At 40.6% G+C, this 24,379-nt stretch overlaps 1 long non-coding RNA gene across 1 annotated transcript in view; it reads left to right on the top strand.

The window, feature by feature from the left end:
* Window positions 1-1,928: 1,928 nt before the first annotated feature.
* The window catches only part of LOC148758433 (uncharacterized), a 150,299-nt gene continuing 127,848 nt past the window's right edge, over window positions 1,929-24,379 (top strand). Inside the window, exon 1 of the long non-coding RNA XR_016020994.1 lies at window positions 1,929-2,062. This is a non-coding gene — a long non-coding RNA (uncharacterized LOC148758433). The remainder of the gene's footprint in view (window positions 2,063-24,379) is intronic.

Raw genomic sequence — 24,379 nt, 5'->3', positions numbered from 1 at the left:
ATCCTGAAGAGCCGTCCTTGAGAAAGTACCCCCAGCTCATTGAGGCGCCTTTCCTGGATGGCCTGGGTCAGAAAGAATTGCCAAGCAAGGCCCCTGAACCAAGATCTCCATCACAGCTTAGGCCGTTTTGCCTTCTCAGGTTTGGGTACTATGCCTTGTTTTTAGAAAGCTTACGTTGTTAGACCCTGGGCATCACGAACAGTTCTTGCTGGGACTGTCTTCCAGTGTCCGTGGAACATGCAGTATTGATGTCAGTGCTACTCAAAGCGTGATCCACCAACCAGTAGCTTCCCCTGGGAGATTCTTCAATGTGCTCATGCTTGGGCCCCGTCCCACACCTACTGAACTGGGGACTCTGGGGATAGGGCCAGCACGCTGCCATTTAATAAGCCCTCCAGGTGACGCCAATAAACACTCAAGTTTAGGAACCGCTGCTATCCAGGAGGACTTAGAGAAGTAGGACAGTTCCCCCACTGCCTCCTGCCCTCCACACCACGTGCATCTCCCTCCACCTGTTACACACCTGAACCTCCGTCGGGCGGACACCTTCTCCTAGTTTAAAGCTTTGGATCTTGCAAGATGCAAATGGCTATGAGCACTTAAAGCTGTCATCAGTTATTTCTATCTCAGTATGAACAGTTTCATAGTGTTCTGGTTTTACTAGAAAAGCGGACTCAAGATGCTGACCTTCAGGTGAGGACGGATGCCCCCGCTTTTGAGAGGAAAATAGTGCAATCGGGAGGCAGCAGGGCACTGAGTAAAAGCTTCCTTGGAATTATAATTTCATTCTGTGTGAGCTTTGTCTTGTTCATCTGAGAAAATTTGCAGAGGAATGTCAAGAGGCTAAAAACTCCTTGGCAAACAGCAAAAATATTGAAGTATCCATGTAGGGACGGAGTCCCAGAGAGCAGTTTCCAGGCTCTCAGCTTCACGTGGAAAGGTGCTGGCTCGGGTAGTAGATGGCCATCAACTGTGACTAGTTGGCCATCAGCTGTTACTGGTTAGCCATTGGCCACTAATATAACTGCTGTGGCTACGCTAGCAAGCACAGATTGTGGCTAACAAATGCGGTTAGCAAGCGGATTGTGGATTGCAGACTGTGTTGATCCTACTTCCTGTGTCTCGCCCAGCCGCCAGCGAGACTGGGGTGCAGGAAGACCCCTCGTTGGGGTACTGGTGGATATTTGCTTTTGTGTCTCCAACCCAGCCGCCATCAAGAATATAGTGGTATGACTCCCCTATCTATGGCTCCATTGTTCCTTTTTGGCCTCACCATGTCCTGCGTTCTTGTGTGGGGAGCGGGAGCTGAGACCCGGCATTACAATTTAACGTATTAAACAGGGAAGACTTTTTGTTTAGAACTGGAAAAGTGAAGATAAGTCAGTGTGTCCCCAAAATGTTAATAACGAGAAAGGGAACCTAACATGGAAACTGGAGTGGGACAAACGGAAGGGGGTATTATTCTTGGTTCAGAAGTTTACAAAGGATTCTTCAAAGGCCTTATTTCCACCACAGAAAGAAAAAAGGAAAAGCACATACAGGCGTACCTCATTTCGTTGCATTTCACAGATGCTGCGTTTGCAACAACATCAAGGCAAGACCCTCTCCCAGCAAAAAGATTGTGACTCATTGAAGGCTCAGATGATGGATAGCATTTTTTAGCAATAAAATATCTTCAATTAAGGTATGTACATTGTTGTTTTACACATAATGCCATTGCACACTTAATAGACTATAGTGTAAACATAACTTTTATATGTACCGGGAAAGCAAAACATATGTGTGACTCGCCTTATTGCAATATTTGTTTTATTGTGGTGGTCTGGAACCAAAGCCAAAATATCTCCGAGGTATGCCTGTAATCAAATTTCTACCGATATCACAGCTTGCATTGGCCATGGAGACACAGGGGAGGTCATATTTTTCTTATTGGATCGCATTGTGGGGCTGAGCAGTTGTCTTAGGAGGAGATGGCTTGCCTGGTGGGCTGAGAATGGACATCAGAGACAGGGAACCTAGCGTTCTTAATCCTAACTCCACCATCAGTTCAGCCGAGCCGGGGGTGACTCTCTTAACTTCTCTGTTGCTGTTTCTTCCCTGTAAACCAAGAATAAAAACGTTCACCTGCCCCTTAGGGGGACCCTATGGGACTGACTGGTAGATGAGGACTGCCCTTTATGTTTTCCATATGCCACATAAAAGCTGTTTTGCTTGTTGGGGCACTCTTGTCTGGTTTCTCACAGAGCAACCTTTAATGACGCTTTAGAAAATCAATTCCGTTTGTAAACTCTATCAAGTAATCACACAGAACTTGAGGCTTTAACTTCTGAAGCTAAAGTTGCACAATAGGAAATTGCCAAATGTGGATATTGTAGAAATTTGAACATGCGACTGTGGCCTTGCGTCGGATAATAATGGTATTGAGGAATGTGCAGCTGTTTTTAAGGGAGTGCGTCGTCCCAGTCCTTGGAGATGAGGGAATGGCAGGAACTGCCTCTAACTATTGTAATCTACGAGATTATCCCATTAATCATATTTGTCTCTGGGAGTACCTTCGTTCTAACGCGAAGTGTTGTTTTTCCCTTGATGCATCTCATGCAAGAAAGCTTCTAATTGAAAACATTACAGGGACAAATTTCAAAACGTTTTTAAATGCAAGATGAGTTTTAGCTGCCAATAAAAGTAAACGGCACATATCACATCTTGTATTTTTCAGTTTTTCTGTTTCTTTGTCCTTTTTTTTTTTTTTTCTTTTTTTTTTTTAATCTATAAACTGTTATTTGTTACGATCTGGAACACTCTAGTCTTTTCCTTAGGTAGCTCTAATGCCTGCATTCTTTCCCAGACAAAATAGCTGAGCTCTCCAGGCCCATGGGTCAGTAAGGGAGTGACTTGTCTCTTCTTTCTACCCAGAATTCAACAAGACCTGGAAGATGCAATTAGTCTGGGGACAAAAATTAAAAACACATTTTAAAAAATGAGATTCAGATGCACAAGGATGGGATGATAGATTTTTATTAATGACATAATATTGGAGACATTAGCCCCGGTACAGCAGTATTTCAAGGCCCAGACAGCTTCCCCTTCAGCAGCTGGTGTGACTTTTCATGCTGCTTCTGGAGCTTTCCCCTACTGAGAAGCTGTACAAATCTTAGGGTGTGTGTGTGCGTGTGTGTGTGTGTGTGTGTGTGTGTGTTTCATCTCAACAGTGTATAAGAATATGTTACTATACTGATCCCAGGAGTCAAAATTATGCTGTATGCATTTGCATGTCTCTCTGTAATGGATATAAGAGCTGTATAAGTTCACAAGCTCACATGTACCATTCACACAATAGATTTTAATATAGATCAGAGTTTAAGACCAAATGCTGACAGCAAGGAAGAACAAATAATTAACTGATTTATTGGGTTACACTTAAAACACAGGAGGTAACTTTTTGTTTATCTAACAAGTTCTGCATTGATTACAGACCAAAAGTGACTTCTAATGTGTAAAACACATTAGTAATCAGGAAGAATATTTCATTTCTTGGGTCATATACAACTGAGCAGCCTAGCCCAGCTGGTACTTTCAAATTTGAACTACATTAGGAGAAAGTATAGAGTTGAATGTACCTATACTGTTTTTGAAACTGAACTATAAAAACAAAAGTAGAGTTACTTCATGAATTTGTTCAGTATTTCGTGTTGTCAACATTACCTAATAGTCAAGCCTCAGCCAAAATATCCGTATACTAATTCTGCTGCTATATGTGGCACATGTTTAATGGATTTATTCATTCAACAAATATTTATTGAGTGTCAATGATGTGTCAAGCATGGGGGAGGCACAGCTCTCACTGAGACTCAAACAAATGTTAAATGTTCTCTTTCTCTACCATTCTCTACTATATTTCTCTACGAATTTTTCTATCTCTATCCCCAAAATTCCTAAAGATTTGCAAAAAACATGGTTGCTCCCATAATTGAATGTGTGTCCGTGTCACATCTTTTAGTTTGGAATCCATGCCATGTAAAGGTTCTTCCTTTAAAAGGGACCATTGAAACACACCCTCCAGTTCTGCCCACGGGTGTGCATTCCATATGGACCAAGGTGAGAGAGAGTTGGGTTCCAGTCCAGACTGTCTCTTACCCGCCGTGTGGTGCTTGGAAGTTCACTTCCGGGTCTCAAAGCCCTTGGCTTTTCAGTCTGCAAGACAGCAAGAGCCATCCATGCCTTGTAAACTGTAAAGTGCTGTTAAGAGTTTCGAGGACTCTGAACCAAAGCCTGAGGCAAGGAGCAGAGGCAGCCGGGGTCTGTGTGTTGTCCCATGAGGTGTGAGGCCCATTCATCCCAATCCACTTCCTCCAGCCACAGTCTAAAATAGAACGGCCACATCTGCAGCCCCATGTGGGAGATGTGGAACTGTTGGGTGAGGGCCCACAGGGGGCTGATTGGCTGCAAGAGGCACAGGTAACCACATGGTGGCCATAAGGGGAACTGAGCCTTATCAGAGTGCATTCCAAATGAGGTCACATTGGCTTTTGTCAAGTTACCCTGCTTCTCTCATGCAGGTGGAGGGGATAGTCACTGATAGAAATAAGCACGGAGCCCACTCTCTGGTCTGAGCCGTGAGATTCAGCTGCTTTGCTTTCGGGAGGGGAGGGAGAAGAATGATGGAACAGTGAAGGGACAGCATCGGGTGTCCCTGGGCCCTCCTTCCCCCAGTGAAATTCCCTCTCAGTGGTACTGTCACCAGTCACCTCTTTTCTGCCCAAATATCGTGCAAGAGGGTGGGGTGGAGGGTATGCAAAAAGCCAGAAAGAGATGGACAGAAAATGATGGGCTGCCCAATTCTGTTCACTATTTTCAATCTCAGACTAGCAGTCACCTCCTCCTGGAAGCCTCCCTCGAGTCCCGAAGTCTCCCCCAGACCACGGTGGCACTTAGGATGTGTCACTGTAATTGCCTGCTGACTCATCTCTACCCCAAACTAGATGTAAGCTCCTGGAGGGCGAAGTCTGGGCCTGTCTTGTTGACCCAAGGGTGCTGTACCTACATGTATGGATTACCCCAGGCCTTTAGGAGTCCAAGGGGGCTAGAATGCAGTAGGAACACACAAGGAAAGGCCTTCCCTCCCGGTCTAGGACTGTCTTCCCTAGGCTGGGTCAGAGGAATTGAGATGCTTAGGAATGATTAGTTTTTTCTGGCATGGTTGTTGGAGTAGCTGCAGCAGCCACATGAGGGAGGGTGTGGAACAGTAGAAAGCAGAGTGTGTGAGGTTATAAACATTTACAAGTAAGGCAATAGGTCCTGGCGGGTGGGGATTGAGAGTTCTGTACAAGTTCCTCTAAGAGCACAGTGATTATGATATCTTCCCCAGCGGCCGGCTCAGTGATCCCAAGGTGAGGCTCAAGCATGCACAAGAGGATGAGTGTGAGCTGAGCGGCTTGTCTTTGCCAAGAAGAGTCAGGACTCACAGTTCAACCCCTAAGTCTATATAGTTTTATGTAGAGAACCCTGCAATTCATTGTTCAGTTTCACTGCTACATACAGTCTAGCTGTGGTTGTATCCTTGTTGTGGAATTCCATGAAAGTCCAGTGTCAGAAATGTTATGGCTTGGAGCAGAAATGCTCAGAACTGGGCAATAGCTAATAATCGCTAATGGATTGTTTTCCATAAACCAATTTGTGTTCGTTTTCCATAAACCAATGCACATTAACTGGAAAAAGAAAGTCTCATCTCAACGGCACGAGGTAGGCAATATTATTATTATTGTCATTCGATTTGAGGAAACTGAGGCAATTTGCTTAAAGTCATACAGCTTAAGTGGCAGAGATGGGATTTGGACATGGGAGCCTGTGCTTGAGCTGCTTCTCCCAGGAGGACCCCACGGCTCCTACAGTTCCTCCTGGGATGCTCCAAGAAGATGGGGGGTCTGCTTTCTTCCTATTTGTTAGGCCAGCAGACAGAAGGGTCATGACCAAGGCCCATTTGTTATCCCTCTGTTCCCTTCTCCCTTCATTTTCTCTGATGGTACTGGGTTTACCTTTTAGGTTACCTTGAGCATTTATCCAGCTCCCCTCTTTCTCCAGTTTCCATTGTGGTGGCTATGATTTACCCAAGGTGTGTCATAAATGACTGGTAACAAATTGGTAATCTGAATTCGAGCTTCCTAGCATCCCAATTTGTAGTCTGATTGTTTTTTATTGCAATGGTGGCATTTATAATAGAAAGAACACCAGTGTTTCTTCTCGACTGCCAAAACGCTTTCTCTAAAGCTCCTGTTGTTTTAGCTAAGTGATTTTTGTAGAGGCCTCCATGATTTAAAACTTGTCTTTAGTCATGGACTGTACGATTTGTATGGCTTTACTCAAAGTTTTGAGAATTTGTTCTCTCTCTTTCTCTTTCTTTTTTAAAACCTAAAAATAACTGCCGTCTTGGGTTAGGTAATAATCCTAGCTCAGCAATGTATAATAAAATGATACCCACGTCTCTTAAAATATTAAGCTTTTATTGAAGGCTGGGTGCAAGATGCCTGAGTCATGAGACATGACTGAATCCTAGGCCTGATTCTGCTACCACTTCACTGGGCAAGTCATGCATTTTTCTGTCCCCAGTTTCCTCATCTATTAAGTGAGAAAATAGATTGTTGGAAAATTTAAAGTTTCTTCCAGCTCTAAAAAACTACTGTGAAATTGCAGGGCAGCGTTGAAACTGCCTTAGGCTCTTCTGTTGTTATTTCTAGTTTTCTTTCCTGTACCAGCCTCTAAACTTGTTCCTCTTCTCCTTTCCTCTGATCTGTGTACTCAGCCTCAGTGTCTCTTTGGTCGTCATCCCCAGGAAAACTCCCCATGATTTTCACTGATTCTCTGCTTTGATAATACAGTCTCCCTTGCCCCACGGAATCTATTCTTTATGTCTTCAGATTTCAGAGAATGTTTTGGAAACTTCAAATGTCAAAATATTGAACAATATTAACAGTGCCTTCCTATACTTTTCTGAGTGCTTTCACATACATTTTATAGAATCTCTGTTGCCAACTAACACAGAACTTTGTTCTTAGGGCAGGGTAAATAATTAGTGAAAACGAAATACGTAAAATGAACCTTCCGACTTTACAGATAAAGAAGCTAAGGCAGAAAAGCCCCAGGGAACTGGTGGTGGCATAGAGACAGCTCCCAGGTTAGTGCTCATTCCACTCACCCAGGCCACCCTTTGCATCCAAGTCTCTGGCTTCCACTTGATTGTCTCGTGTTCTGGTTTTGGTATAGACAGTTCCCTGCCCGTCTTTGTGGTCAAGACAGACCCCAGGTTTCTAGGCCCCTCTGAGGTATTTCTCTGACTAGGTGGATACAGAAGCCGTCATGGCGGAGGTGGCACACTGCTTGCTCGATCACTAGTGATGAAGCTGAATGAAGGAATGATCGATCCAGCCACAGACGTAGAGTTGAGCCTAGCTACCAGTTAGGTGCACATCTGTAGAATTATTTGTTTAAATCAGTTCACTCAGCTGTGTTTCCCATTCATAGACATTTTTGACTGTCAATGTGTTTTTCAAATACCTGCCATTTTGGGGAACTGATTTATAGACTGCCTTGAAAAGGTGGCATTAAACCAACATTCATCTAGCGAACTCTGCTGGTGTAGGAAGCTGTGACCCTGATGTCTCTGTTACTATTTTGCAATACGGAGTCTAGATGGACAGTGTTAAGATCAAGGGCTGCATAGGTACCTGAATTCCCCAACCATCTGCAAATCCTTATATATTTAGAACTTTCAACTTCTTTTTTCCCTCCCTCTTAAATGTTTTCTCACCACTGCTAACAGGCACACTGATCAATGTGGTTTTCAATTTCTTTCTTTGCCCTCTTCCTGCCATACTGAGGAGTCCAGTGGTTAAAGAAGAGGCTGCAGGTGGGAAAAGCACAGAGGCAAAGAGACACCCAGAGACTGGATTCTCAACCATCGTGTGTGGCCCTGGAATGGAAGGGTTCCTCCCCTTCCCCAGGCTCCTCCTTATCAGGTTTCTGTATTCTAGTCACTGCCCTGGGCAAGCACAAACTTCTAGTGCCTTTCAAGTGGATCCAGAAGCTATTTTTGAACATTTTCTGTGTTTAGCCAATTCACCCAAGCACAAAGTATGAAATACAAGAAGCTGTGAATTTTGCTTACACCAGAACACTGAAGGGTGTGAGATATGTTATATATCTCATATATATTTAATAAGTGGGGAAAATGCACACATAGTGCATGAATACTTTATCCCAAGTTCTTGTTTTAATGATTCCTCACTTTTGCTACCGCATACACGCCCGTGCTTTGCATCTGAGCCGTCTTAGCTGGCATGCCCGCCATCTCACCAGTGTCCTCTTCTGGGGAAACTCAATTAGGTCTGCATACATTTCATGCCGGTGAGCTGTGGCCAGGGCAGCTGGGCTGCCTTCGCCTGTGCTCTGCCTTGGACTATGGTTCCTGTGACAGGACCACTGGAGAGGCACATAAGGAAAGAAGCATATGGCTGTCGACAAACAACCCTGCACCTTTTAATTTATCCCAAGTTCACAGATGGGTAATCCAACCTTCTGGGACGTGCCCAAGGTCATGGAGTTAACTGTGTTAGAGGCAGAAAGGGCTCTGGGGTTCTGACTTCCAATTCCTGGCTGGGTTCTTCCCTGTCTGAAAATAAAATACATTAATAATATATCTTGATTGATGATACCTACCATGTCCCTATCATGCTGGGACATAAACAAAATGACCCACACCACTTAGCCACTTCCAATGTAACCTAGTAACTTATATCCACTCGGATCTGTGCTTTTTCATACAGTATCTGTTTCTCTACGTATAAACCTCTGCTTCAACTAGTGGATGTGTATGAAAGGATTTTGGGTAATCAGCTTCTTCAAGTTGTCTACTCTTCCTGAATTATGTTTTCTGACATTATTCTTAATTCTGACTGGACTTTAATGTCTTCTTATTGTAGTCAAACCGGTCACTTTTCTTATTAATTTTCCTAGCCATGTCCCCACTCCAAACCTCTCTGTTAAGTAATTATGAATTAATAAATGCTCATTAAATGTTCATTAAAGCACGTTAAAAAAAAATACAATAGTGCCATGGTCATGAGAATGGAATTTGGAGGCAGATAAGACCTGTGTTTGAATCCTGGCTTTTCTCAGACTACTTGGGTCACCTTGTGTAAGTAAGTAATTAGTTACTCTGTAAAATTAGGAGAATTATTTTGGAGGTGTTGAAGTATAATATGAGATAATGTACACACACCTAGTACAGTGACTGTCACATACAGAGGGTGCCAAAACATGTGTACACATTTTAAGAAAGGAAAAAAGTGTATTAATTGTAATAGTCAATACATACCGATAACAAAAGATGAATACAAGTCATGAGTATATATATTTTTTGGCACCCCTGGTATTAAGTGCTCACTAAGCTTTAGGTGTCATTACTGAGTCCCTGTGCTAAGCTCTTGAAGGACAAAAAGGAAAGTATGGTCCTTCTACCCAATCACATGGGTCGACAGTCATGGAGACACACAGTTATAAAACAGTGTGATACATACCATAACCGAAGGCTCAAAATGCCACAAGGGCACAGGGGGGCAGATTCATACAGTGCAGTCATATTTAATTTTTACAAGTTAAACCATGCACAGTCTGCTTTCTCTCTCAAGTATGCTGGACAACTATATTTTCACATGTATGTTCTCAGATGCTGCATGTTCTTGTATATATTATAAATTTATATCCTTGTATGATAAAAGTGGGTCTTACAAAACCATGTGTACTAAATGTCATGGGAGATTTGGGGGATTTTAAAGGTGATTTTAACTAACTGTGATTTTTAGCTTTATAAATCTAACCCCTTCCTCCTCCCAGGTGCCACTCAGCTGTAACTAGGTTTACTTTAAGGCGCTGAAAGAAGTCTGCTGGATTGATTCATTAATCGAGTGCATTCATTTAGCCAGCAGGTACCGGATTGGTGTCAGGGCCACACACTGTGCGGGGAGGGAGGGCATAAAGCAACTCAACCCCAGTGCCCAAGCCTTGTCCTCAAGGGGCTTCAGTTTAAATGGAGGTGGGAACAGACGGGCAAGTTGTGCTCAATATGTCATTAGACTTTTGACGCGAGTGGAGAGGAGGGTGATGAATTCTGCTGGGGCAGAGTGCAGCAGCAGAGGGTCGGGGAGGCTGGACCTTGCAGGGTGAGTAAGCAATCACTGCCAATTAGAGTCAGAAAATCTTTTTCTTCTTCAGAGAAAAGCAGTGCAAGCAACAACCTACAGGCAGAAGGTGTGAAGTGATTAAGTCAGACAAATACATAACCAGTTTCATTTTAAGGGACTTGAAAAGAAGGTGCTGGTCTCAGTGGCATGGTTTTATTCCAGAGTTTTTGTCATCTGCAAGCTTCTGGAGATCTTCTGTGTAGTGGACAAAACTCATCCTGCCAAACTTTATGGTGAAACTAACAAGAGAGAGGGGTATGAAACATGCTTGAGGAATATTCTTTTCATGTTTATTTAAAATTAAAAATGTAAGTGTATTCGATTATATAATTGATTGAACACTATGCATAAAATTATTAGAACAAAAGGGGGGAAAATCTTGTAATTTTACCTTCCTAGAAATAACTATTATTGTCATTCTAATGAGCAATCTTCTAGATTTTATAATGTGCAAAAAAGAGTCAATATGAGATCAAATGATACATTATTTTGTAAACTCTTTTCACTCAGCACTGTACTATGAATATCTTCCTGTGTCAAAAATATGTGCAACTTATATTCTAATACACATGTTTGCAAGGCAAAATAATTGTGTTCTAACTTTAAGAATTTCCTGAAAAAGTAGCAATAACAGAAATATGCTACAATGACCAGTAAGTATAACTTTGGAGTATCTGCTAGACCCTGTAAGTCTATTTATAAAACAAAACAAAACAAAAAACACCAAGAAAACTGAAGAAAGGACTAAAAGTTAATTATTCTATAATTATTATTCTATAAAAGTGATGAGAATTTTCATATATGACACTCACTTCCTTGGCATCAACCCACATGAAAGGTACATGTCTGTGTGAAAGATGAACTTTACCTGGGCCTAACCATCATGACTCCCAAGAGAAGCACAACCTTACTGGGTCCCAAATCCCCTCATGTCTAAAAAGAAAGGGTCACGGGAGATCTCCTCAAGCATGTGTGTTTTGGCTATTTCAATTTGTGACACTGTCTTTTGGGGAAAATGGCTTATTCTAGAAGCATAGGATATCAGTGTTAGAAGAAACTTGACTCCAGAAGGGGCTGTAATATGCATTGGGTTTAGAATTCTTCTTAGTTTAGAGAGCCTCAAGTTGAATCCAGTTCTAAAATGACTATTGAGCAGCTCTTTTCTTCTAAGAGCAAGTTAGTAAGGTGGTGTGACAGATGGGGCTGATTGCTGGGAGCCAGTCCCAGCACAAGGACCTGAGACAGGTCTGGAGAAGCACAAGGCACAGGGGGGCTGGGGCAGGAGCTCAGCTGCCCTTGCTGCTCAGTTCTGTGCTGGTAGCTATTGCCCCAGTGTCCTTTGGCAGCTTGGGGTCCTCTATGATTCATTGCCTGTGTCTCCAGGGAGATGAGATGGCCCAAAGATGGTCCATATGGACCCCCTCTTGTCCCTGTTGCCACCTGCTTAGTGGGCTAAGAAACAAGGATTTTGTAAGAGAGAGTCTGGCACAAATGCCCCATAGGGATTGGAACAGACAGAGGCTGAACAGACAAATGCCAGGGAGGAGGCTAAGCATGAACCACCACCATTATAATTATAAGTTATTGCTTCCTTTCTCTGTGTCAGGGACTGTGACCTACACTTTTCATTTACAACAATCCTATGAGGTAGATACTCTTATTATGGCCACTTGATAGATACGGAAAAGGAGACTTGCAAAGGTTATGTAACATAACCAAGGTCACACAGTGCAGGCCAGAGTTGAAGTCTGAATTTGTGCAACTTGACTCCAGAATCCATATTATCAGTCACTGTGGCATACCCCTGAGAGTTGAAGGACAGGGGACACAAGCTGGGGGTGGGGTGCAGTGAGAGAGGGGGCAGGGTGCAGAGTCAGGAACAGACGTTAAGTAAAAGCTGACAGAAATGGGGGAAGTCCAGAACGGAATCAGTTTTGATATATTGTGTATTCTATGTATTTATTTGTAGACTGCTTATTTCTCAAGTGGGGTTGAAGTAGTTTAAATTTGATATCTTGAAATTTTTCTCAGGGCCAAAGATGGAATATAGCTACCCTGTTTCCCCGAAAATAAGACCTAGCCGGACAATCAGCTGTAATGCGTCTTTTGGAGCAAACATTAATATAAGACCTGGTCTTGTATTATGTTGTATTATGTTGTATTATGTTGTATTCTAGTCTAGTCTAGTCTAGTCTAGTCTATCCTATCCTATCCTATCCTATCCTATCCTATCCTATCCTATCCTATCCTATCCTATCCTATCCTATCCTATCCGGTCTTATATTATAGTAAAATAAGACCGGGTCTTATATTAATTTTTGCTCCAAAAGACGTATTAGAGCTGATTGGGCTAGGTCTTATTTTCGGGGAAACACAGTAATTTTTACAACCTGGCACATTCATAAATTGCATCCCAATACATAGAACTATTTTTTAAAAAACATACGAATATTTTGAAGTCTAGTTATTTGAGAATCTATTTTTTACTTGGCCATAGGTACGCTAAAGAGTGATTATAGCTCCAGACTATATTTCAGTTTCACAAATTTTACATTTATGCTCTAACTTTTGAGATAGGAGGTTTAATTCAGCAAATGAGTAGTCATGAAAGACTGCCCTTTGGTTTGAGACTCCAGCTGCTAAACCATAAGTTTAATAATAGTCAAAGAATGACTGTGGGTACAAACTTCCAGTTATAAGGTAAGTCCTGGGGATTTACTGACTATAGTTAAACATGGTGACTGGCGTTAACACTGCTGTATGGTGTATTTGAAAGTTGCTAAGTGAGTAGATCTTAAAAGTTCTCACCACATGAAAAAAAATCGTAACTACGTGTGGTGATGGATGTTAACTAAACTTACTGTAGTAATCATTTCGCAATATATATTAGGTTGGTGCAAAAGTAATTGCAGTTTTTGCAATTTTTTTTAACCTTGTAAACTGCGTTTACTTTTGCACCAATCTAATACACATAGCAAATCATTATGTTGAACACCTAAAACGAATACAATGTTATATATCTATTATATCTCAATAATAATAATAAAAATAAATCATAATCATAATAATAAAGAATGGCTTTGGGAATGTTCTCTGAGGTTGTGTCCTTTGCTCTTAAGCCACTCTTGTGAGATAGAGAAGAGAAAGTGGAATCGCAACTTGAAAGCTGAGCAAAGCCTAACAAGGAGAAAGCGACACTGAGTCACCCTTGCAGAACCACGACTGAACTGGGCCCAATGACTCCTGAGCCAGTGCTCTTTCCAGGAGACTAATTGTCTTTCCTTTTCTCATTCTAATCAAATTTGAGGTCTCCTGTGAAAAAGAGATATCTGAATGGCCAGAGGATACCACCCAAGACAGAATATCTGGAAACATCGCAAATGTCTTCTAGGGACAGCTAGAACCTGGGGCGTGTCCACCCATGAGGTCAGGTGGCTAGACTCGTGCCTCAGCCTCACTAACTAGCTGGGAGACTCTGGGCATTTGGCATTTCATGACTACAGAAATGACCAGCTTCCAGGTGGTTATAAAACACTCTATGGGTATGAGGGACAGCAAGTGTTTTGTTTTTCTTTTACAAGAGAAAATTTTTCTCCTCAAGGGTGAATTTTCCCTCTCTTGGCATAGAAGCCTTTTGGCTTGCTGGTCCTTCTCTCAGGTCTTCTGTTTTGGGCTCATCAGCTACTCAGTTCAGCCAGGTCACATGTCTGGGAACCAATTGTTCAGGGTTTTGAGTTTGGAGACTCAGCAGACCTGTGGCTACAAATCTTTTATTCTCTCTTTCCTTCTCGCCTGTCATCTCTTCCCCATGACTTGAAGCGGCTGAGAGTAAAGGAAAAAAACAATTGTGAGTCACTTTGGCTACTCCTAGGAGTTAGGAGTTTTTCAAGTGAGAGCAGGTTAAAACTGACAGATGAAGGTGAGATGGATTCGTGAATCGTGTTTACTCAGCCTCTTTCTGTTTCTAATTACCAGAGATCATAGCAAGGTTGACTGGACTTTCCAAAGGATTTATAATATTTTAGAGGAAAGTAAAGAGAAAGTAAATGTGTAACAATATTCTCAGTTCTTGAGGCTTCATTTTGCTTTATGTTGTGTCATTTTGTTTTTACTTCAGGGTGTTAGGGTGAAAGCAAACCCAAACTACAATTTTAATATGTTGTAACAAATCACAGGGCACACGAGTATAGTTTGCAGCTCCCTTCTGTGGAAGAAAGTTGGTATTCATCTTCGAATGATGGGGATTTTGATTAAAGTTATGGAATGCATGATTAAAAACTAGCATCTGAGATGAATAATAGGGAATTAAGACATTTTGTCGTAATTTAATTTTTATTCATTTCTAGAAAAAAATGCTCAACATAACATAAGCTGGGCCCACTCAAATGGGGGGCATGCATATGTTACCCGTTCTGCCAGGCTCACAACCAATTGGAGTGTTAGCTATTTATAAATTCAAGGTTGACTGAAACCATCTCGCCACCACACAGAGCTCCCTCCTTAATAAAAGAAGACCCACTGGTAGGTGTTGGGAGCAAATGTTTAACAAGCGTTTTCCGGTCCTGAAATATGGAGGCGGAGAGGAAACGTATGGCAATAGCAACTGAGGCCATAGACTGCAGTATGAAAAGACTGCAAAGCAAGGACGGTGTTAAAATCAGTGTGTCCATATGGGACCTTCATTGACGGGGAAAATGGAGGGGGAGGGAGGCAATGAAAAAAATGTGATGAGAAAAGAATGAGAAATGTGCCTACCCCTTCCAGGAGGACGAAGAGAAAAGCAGGTGGTTATTTTTGACTCTAGATGGACTTTCTTCCAATGTGACCCAAAGGTGCTTGCTTGGGAAAGGAAATCAGAGCCATTGGCAAGCTGTTTCTGTGTGTTGCTCTATTGCTGGGAAGAGGAAAGACAAAGAGGAAAAACTCTTTTTTTTTTTTTTCCCCCACAGAAGAACTTCAGTTTGGTAACTTGTAGTTATTGAGGGGCAGGAGATAGACAGAAGATTGATCAATTAGGACTCCTTGAGTTGCAAATGCCAGAAAAATCCAACCCAATAAGCTTTAAAAAAGGAATTTTAGGCCCCCTTATAGAAGAGTCCGGGGCAGCCAGGCCACAAGGATAGTATATCCAGGGCCCCAGTAATAGGTATGGATCTTTCCGCTTCTCCATTCTGCTCTCTTCCAAGATCACATCATTCTTGAACTCCACCTGTTGTTACAATAGCTGCCTGTACCTCCGGCCCAGTGTCATTCCAGATTCCTCGATGCTGGTAAAATACCTTATTTTCCTTTAACAGTTGAACAACAACAATGACCACAAAAATCTTGGACCTAATTTTCGTTGGCCTGAATTGGGTCACATGCTCATCCTTGAACCGATCATAGTAGCCAGGAGTATGCAATGTGCTGATTGGCTTAGGTGTGGGTCACATGGCTGCCCTAGAGTTGGGGGTTGAGTCAGAGCCAGTTGTGGCCTAAGGGCTGTGAGCAGGGGAGTGGATGCTGGGTAGCAATGGGCACCAGGACAGGGAAACTTCAGTTTGTGCCCATCCTTCCTATGAGGAAGTCATTATTCCTGCCATTTTGTGAATGAATACACTGTGACTGAGAGGTTAAGTGACACTTGTGGTGATAGACTCTAGTAAGTGGTGGAGTGGGGGTTTAAACTTAACAGTGTCTGTTGACTCGGCCTGTACTCTTTACGCATCTAACCGACATAAAAAACCAGGCCCATCTAACCAAATCTTCAGCTATTTGTCATTCCTCCATTTTTTGTTGTTGTTGTTGTTGACAAATTTAGTTCTGTCCAGGATGGCAGTAAGGTACCTGTCCATAGGAAGGGTGGCATCAGAACCCTTGCAATTTAAGGAAGTCTGAGCTGCCATCTGGGGTCTACTGACTACCAGGGTCATGGAGTAAAGGGGAATGTCTCCATTTCTCTCCCTCCTCTCTGGTCTCAGATCATCATCAGCTTACACCTACTTCTACATGGCACCCTGGACTCTCCTCTCTCAGTGGGAACATCTTCTCTGCACTGTTAGACCAACATCTGTCCCCCACCCAGTTACCTCAATAACTCACTATTTTTCCTACTCCACCAAACCTCAAGTCCTCTGTCTGGATTTCACAGGCTCTGTAATCCAGCCCCTCACCCCCTCTCCAGGCCACTTCCCTAATCTTATATTCTAGTCGCCCATTCTTTGCTTTAGTCAGATTTGTCTCCTCACTGTCCACAAACATGTAAGGACCATGCCCTCCTTTGCTCCACAACACCATGCCTAGAATAACCATCCTCCACTCCGTCTTCCGATCCTGAGCCTTCAGGGCCCAGCTGTTCAGTGAAGTCCTGCCAGACAACCTCTCTCTGGGTCTCCTCTTTCCCTAAACAACATTCCATTGTATGGTCACGCACACATACATATGTGTACATGTACATACATATACATTTATGTGTGTATGTTCACCTGTCTTCAAATATTTTTGTCCCTGTGAGAACATGAGCTCCTTCAGGATAGAAGCCATGTCTCAGGTTTTAAAATTTTAAATTAATTTTATGTATCAATTTTGAGGGGTATTCTTACACTTGATTTAGTTGTAGGCTTATAATAGACTTTGTCAATAAAAGTTATTGATTGCTTCAAAGTATTTATCAAAGAAAAATATGCATATAACACACCAAATAGTAAAGCAGAGCTTATGATAAAAAGGAACGTTTGTGCTTCACTTCTCATCACTATTTTCTGCTTTTAGTTCCATTTAGTTCTCTCAACAATCACAGTCTAGGTAATGTGCTTACACAGCTATTCCTTGATGTGTAATTTTAGACAATGTATTGACTCTCCTATGGGAAAATTAAGAACTTACCTCATTTATACTAATATCTTCCTCCCAGTATTTGACATTAACATTAGCATTTTTCTTTTTTATTTGTGATCCTTGTAATTTTGAATATTATACTCAATCCTCCATTTCTTGTTCTTTAATTTTTAAATATAAATTAGTACATTAACTAATTAATGGAAAGGTATTTGCATTGATGACAAATTGTCTGGCTATTAACAATACCCTCTCATGATATTATTAGTGTATCAGAGAATGTAATATTTATGCATATAACCAATATAGAGCCTAACACCCTCATCACCTGTCTCATATTGTATTGCATTCAAAGAAACATTCATCCTGTATCCAAAATAATTAAAAAGCAATTAAAATCTTCACTACAGAATCTTGTGAAAATGTTAAAAATGGAATATTTTTTCATCACAAACACATAACTTAGTGTACATTCTTTTATCCCTGTTATACAGAGCTAAGGTATTATTACATAATATGGTTAACCTGAAAGGCTAGCTTTTTGCATGGCCCCTTAGTATTGTGTGTTTAACTTAGGTCAGTTACCACTGAAAAGGACATACCTTTTTCTAGAGAGGAATAAAGTGGATGGACAAACTGCTGAGACTTGGTGAGATGTGACTGTTTCTGTGAGGGATGAAGCTCAGAGAGAGGTAGGGAGTTGGGAGGGAAGGAAGGCAGGCAAAAAACAACTACTTTTGACAGCAAAATTTTTCTTAGGATTAGGATATTTGGGGCCCAATGCTCTACTATGATACAGCTTCAAAACACATGATAATACATAAAATACACAGTCTCATTCCTGTACTTCAGGCACTCAGTTATCAGTTTCTTATGTATCTTGATAAAGATGTCCATATACAAAGATATAACTATGTCTTTATTTCCTTCCCAATGTTCTAGCATTGTGAAAACACTAGAAGAAAAAAACAGTAACCTGCCTTGCTTTACTTTAAAAAAAAAAAAAAAAAAGAACAATGTAAATGGGGTCATTCCATAAAAATTCATATAAAAGTAAAGCTTACTCTTTTATCTTTCAACATTCTATGGATGTACCAGAGTTTATATAAATTATTATGGAATGATTTCAAATACGTTATTTAAATAAATTCTTTAAATTTATTATTTAAAGGATCCTGGATGTCTTCTGAAGTGGTTTCCAGTCTTTTGCTGTGTGAAACAATGTTGCAGTGAATATCCTTGTAATTATCTAATTCTTCACGTGTGATTTTAATTTTTCACGTGTGAATACATTTGTAGTTTCAATATTTGTGAGTGGAATTGCTGAGTCAGAGGGTATGTGAACTAAAAATTTTGTAGGTGTTACATATTTATGAATATTAAAAAATTATAAATACTATATATTCATAAATATATAAATTATATAAATACATCTATGTTTAAAATATAAATTATGTATTTATAAATCTATATTATTTATGTATATTATTTATATATATATTTATAAATATAGATTTATAAATATTATTTATAAGTAAATTTATAAATATAATTTATAAGTAATTTATAAGTATAGGCATATAATCTATATTATATGTCTATAAATAGATATTTACTAAATTTTTCTTCACAGAAGTTGTTTCAATTTACGTTATTACTCTTAAAAAAGTCTTTAAAATTTTTTTACTGTGGTAAATAAACACGTAACATAAAACTTAACAATTCTAGCTATTCCTAAGTGTAGAGTCCCTTAGTGTTAAGTATATTCACATCATTGTACAATCTCCAGCACTTCTTCATCTTGTAAAACCAAACCTCTGTATCCATTCAATAAATCCCTACTTGCCCCCTTTCATTTACCCCATTTGCCACCCCCTGGAACAACTTCCCTTCTACTTTCTGTTTCTATGAATTTGACTTTGAGATACCTCATGTAAATGGAATCACACAGTATTTGTCTTTTTGTGCTTGGCTCGTTTCACTTAGCGTAATGTCCTCAAGGTCCATTCAGGTTGTCACATGTGTCAGAATTTACTTCCTTTTAAAAGCTGGATAATATTCCATGTTATGTATATACCAAATTTTGTTTCTCCATTCATATGCCAATGGACACTGGAGTTGTTTCTACCTCTTGGCTATTGTAAATAGTGCTATGAACATTGGGTGTGTAAATATCTCCTTGAGATCTTGCTTTCAGTTCTTTTGGGTATATACCCAGAAGTGGGATTGCTGGATCATGTGGTCATTCTATTTTTAGTTTTTTGAGGAACTTCCATACTGTTTTCCATTGAGACTATACCATTTTACATTCCCATCAACAATGTACACTCCTATTGTGAATGAGTGTGCCTGCTCTCTGACACCTTTGTCAATTATAGTATGTGATCAAGCACTAGCTTCACTTGTTGTTAATATTTACTTAGAAAAGATCCATTCCTTTATCAATGACATACCCTTAGGGTGCCTAGCTAGATTGCTTAGAATTTTAAAATGCAATTAGATTGATGCCTACTTTTTAAAAAAAACATGCATTATGTGAAGAGTGCAGGTTGCTATTTCATTTCCTCCAAAGACAAAAGGGACAACCAAATTGTTTTCAAGCTTCAAGAACTTAGTTTTAAGGCAAAGCATGTGTCATCTCACTGAGTTAACAAAAATGCTCAGTTTACAGGGGGATTAACTTCCAGACTGACAGATCAGCAAGAATGTAGCTCTAGAGTTGTCCAATTATATGATGTCACTAATGGGAGAAGAGGTGCTTTCAAGAAGATAAAAAAACAATCACAGAACTAAAACCTTCTAAAGAACCCACAGTCAGGAGACCACCAAAATAGAGCAACTGAGAAAGAAACTCATTTCAAACAGAAACACAGAGCAGCTTTTGCTTGAAGAATGTTGTAAAAACACTGATGATAATGTGCCCTAATTAGATGGCAAATCAACCTATGGTAAATGTCTGAGTTATATACCACTATTAAAATAATTTTGCATCTTCTTTCTATATTATACCTGATTGATGAAAAATATTCCATTAAATTAAAGTGCCCAATATTTGCATTACTTTGCATACAGTTGCATTTAATACTATTTTATAGTCTACTCTTTTCACTGGACATGACTTTGTATCCATATTTGCTTATGGCTACATGGTCCAGCATGCATATTCTTTTAGTAGATACATAGTTTATAGAACTTTTTGAATTTATTTATTTAAGAAAAGGAGTTTTATGACTTTCAAATTCAGGCAGTAACTGCTGACAGGACAAGGGGAAGTGGAAGTTGCCTATGCATTTAAGAGAATCCTGTAAGTGCTTTAACAAATAGATAAGATGTGCTTCGAATGAGCTCATCCATCGTTTGAATAAAAACTGCTGGGAAGGTGGTGCTGAAGCAGTTGTGGTCTTTGATGCAAATAGGGTTGACATTCCCTTTGCTCACTGCATTGTTCAAGCTGCCTTTCAAAGCTGGTGTACCCAAACCTCCGCCCTGTGTGTTTAAATGGCTATGTAGGGCGCTGGTCCATAGCCCTGTCTGCACATTAGAATTCCCTGGGGAACTTTTGGCATTCCAGATACCCAGGCCTTGTCCCAGATCATCTGCTTCAAGAAGGGGTCTGGAGGTTGGTATTTCTTCAAAACTTCAAAGTGATTGTAATGTGCAGCCAGGGCCGAAAACTACCAGTCAGGAGCATATGTTAACAATTCCATCATCTGGGTCCTCTGATGTCTATAAACAGGTCTATTTAGGTCACCAGGAGGCAACAAGGTTTATCTGGATTCCCTACATAGCAAATTTGTCAACATATTCCAACTGCTAAAATGAAAATAAACAGCCTGAAATGTTAAGATAGAAATATTTAGTCATTTAACAAACATGTATTAAGCCTCTCTTCTATGTTCAGTTTTAGGCAATTTGAATGGTTTGAAAATAAATAAAACATTGTCTCCTCTGTTTTTATACTACAACTGAACGATAAAAAAAAAGTAAAATGAATAGCAGTAATATAGGGCAAAATCTGTTTTGATCCAAGAAAGATATACAGGCCACATGCACGCAGGGCTTACTACTACTTCTAGTAGCGAAGAGCTGGAGGAGGGAATGGCAGTTGAGCTGCCCCCGAAAATGGGGAAGAATTACACATCCTGAGGTGTGGGAGTGATGGAGAAACTGACCTAAAATGGTTCCCTGCCATGTGGAACTGATCTAAAATGATGGCCCGAGCGGAGAGAGAAGTCCCCAGCCTAAGCCCCAGCCCACTTCCGCATAACTCCCTCCAAGCCACACCTTGAGCCAATCACCAGACGACACCTACCCCTTCCCCAACACAAGGAAGTCCCCAACCCATAAAAACCTGCTCAAAACCTTGCTAGGGGCTCAGTCTTTGGGAAGGATCCCGCTGAGCCCACCAGCTAATAAAGCTGACTCTCCTAACTCTGAGTGCTGCTTGGGTTCTTTCCGGTCCCGGTATCCGTAACAAGAGAAGGCCGGGCAAAGAGGAGCAGGTAGAGATCCCAAACCTGAGAGAGCATGTGAGAAAGGGCAGCGAGGGGGCAAGCATGGGGAGTCTACTGAAAACAAGAGTTGTACTGTGGCCCCAGTTTGCCTTGTATGGAGCAAAGATTAAAGGGTCAGATAATGCAGCTCTCAAATTTCAGTACAAGAGTCTTACATCTTATGTTAGTCATGTAAAAGGGGCCCCATGAGAGACACTTTCTCTTTGGAAAATTTGGGAATGTGTTGATGTAAAAATCCAAGATTGAAAAATATTCTATCTTGATAGAAGCCGGTAGAGGGAAAGATGTTAAGTCCACCCCTGCCTGGCCTCAGGTTTCCTGGAATTGTTTACTCTCCCTGCTTGGCCTCAGTGAAGGCGGAGTAAATGCTCTGTGTTCTGTCCCCTCTGCCCCATTCAATAATGGTTAAAGACTTAATTACCTTTTTATGAGCCCAACAGTCCTAGTTTTCTGTTGCTCAAACACAAAGACATCATCTGCCTTCGGACATTCAGCTGTTGACTAGGAGAGAAGGAATGGCAGCCACGGGGTAGGTATGTGTGGTGCGCAGGCTTAGACGACAGTATGCCCTGGAAACACTGACACCTGGAGGAGCTGACCTGTGGGTGAAATAAGATAAGGCACATGAATGCACCCAGCATTGTGCATGACAGACACCTGCTCAGTACAGAAGAACTACCTAAAAACGTGTTTAAAGCCTCAGTGAAGAATGAGTGAACTCAATGGAGTATGATGTATGACTCTTGCTTTTGTGTGTGTGTGTGTGTGTGTGTGTGTGTGTGTGTGTAATTTCAAGAAACACTTTCCTTTTACTTTTGTCTCTTCCAATATTATCATGAAGTATTACAAAGACAAGTATAGCATATTTATGCATTATCAAAATCTCGGCATTAGGCCACATTTGTGTCACAATACTTTTTTTTTTAAAGGGAGTTGAACTTAAATACAGGCCTCACCTACAAAAATTTACGTTGTTTATGGTTTTAAATTTTGACACAAATAGTGTTTTACTGTCTATCTATCTACCTAGAGGGCAAAACAAATGTATACACGTTTTAAGAAAGGAAAATCTGTTAAAATTGTAATAATATATACCGATAACAAAAAATGAATACAAGTCACGTTTGACTTCTGCAATTAAAACAGGTACTCAAAGTGGTTACCATCAGCGTCCAGACACTTCTGATGACGGTGAACTACTGCTTGAGCAGTAGTGCTTGAGCAACGTTGATCAAAGTGTCCATTTGTATACTTATTTTTGGCATCCCTGGTATATATTATTTGGCAACTTCCTCTTCTTACTCAACCTTCTCATATGAGATTTACTCATAATGACTCTTGTGGTTATAGTGTTTATTCAATGGCTGTTCAAGTGGATCATGTTATAATGAATATACTGCAACTTGTTTATTCATTCACACTGATAAACATTTGGGCTGTTTCCAAATGTCGCTTTACAATGGATGCTGTAGTGAACGTGTCTGTATGTGATTCTCTGTGCAGATGTGAGAGAGTCTCTAGGACACATAGCTAAAGGAGGAATTCCTGGGTCATTGGATATCAGTGTTTCCCACTTTATGTGGCCAAATTGCTTTTGAAAGTTGTTGTTTTACTTTAAACTCCTGATAGCAGTCTACAAGACCTCCCAGTTGCTTCTAACCAACATCTTCCACTCTGAGGTCTTTCCTCCTATGGTGTGAATGTAGTAGTGTAGGGTTCAGATGGTGGATACTGCACAGGGAATCTTTTAGGGATGATAAAAAATGTTCTTAAAATTGGATTGTGATGATGGTTGCTCAACTCTATAAATTTACTAAAAAAAAAAAGTCAGTGAACTGTACATTAAAAACAGGTGCCCTTGATCTGACTTTGATGTTCCACCCGTTCCCCTGATTGCCCCCTACCTGTGCAGGTTTCCTCAGCTAACTCCACGTTATAGCTCTCTCTCATACCTGTCTTTCCTATTCCTTCACCCAAATGAAATCTGTTCTCAATCAGTCCTCCCACTGGAAAAGTTTAGACAGATTGATGCCTAAAAAGTTATTCATGATTTATAATGATTTATTTGCATTTTAAACAGAATCATTGAAAAATAACTAGAGTTAGAATGTTTGGAAAAATCTTGTATTAGTTTGCGAGGGTTCCATAATAAAGTACCACAATTGAGTGGCTTAAACCACAGAAATGTATTTTTTCACAGTTCTGGAAGCTGGAAATCCAAGATCAAGGTGCAGGCATGGTTGGCTTCTGATAAGGCCCCTTTTCCTGGCTTGCAAGTGTCTTCACGTGGCTTTTTCTCTGTGTACCTGCACTCCCAGTGTCTCTTCCTTGTCTTATAAGGGTACCAGTTCTGTTGGGTTACAGTCCCACCTTTATGACTTTGTTTAACATTACTTAATTACCTCTTTAAAGGCCCTATCTCCAAATACAGTTACATTTGGAGTTAGGGTTTCAAACTATGGATTTTGGAGGAACAAAACTTGTCCATAACAGCTCTTACACGTAGGTCATTTGACTTTGTCATTAGCAGATGCAGAAGATGGTGAATAGAAAAATCTATGAACATGCCAAGAGGAAATGGTCCTTTTACTCATTTTTGGAAGAAAGAAAGTCAAATTATCATCAGAAAGACTTAATCAGAATATTTTTATTGCTGTGTAACGATTTACCCCAAAATGTTGTGATTTAAAAGAACAACAATCATTTTATTATGCTCATGGATTCTGTGGGTCAAGAATTTGGGAGGTGCCTGGCTGAGTGGTTTTGGCTCTGGGTCTTACACATTGTTGCAATTAGATGTAACTGGAGTTGAAGCAG

This window comes from Rhinolophus sinicus, chromosome 4 (assembly GCF_057876585.1).
Source record: "Rhinolophus sinicus isolate RSI-liver-muscle chromosome 4, RSI-T2T, whole genome shotgun sequence".
Lineage (NCBI taxonomy): Eukaryota > Metazoa > Chordata > Mammalia > Chiroptera > Rhinolophidae > Rhinolophus > Rhinolophus sinicus.
The sequence above is the reverse complement of the archived record's forward strand: the minus strand, read 5'-3'. Positions and strand labels throughout refer to the sequence as shown.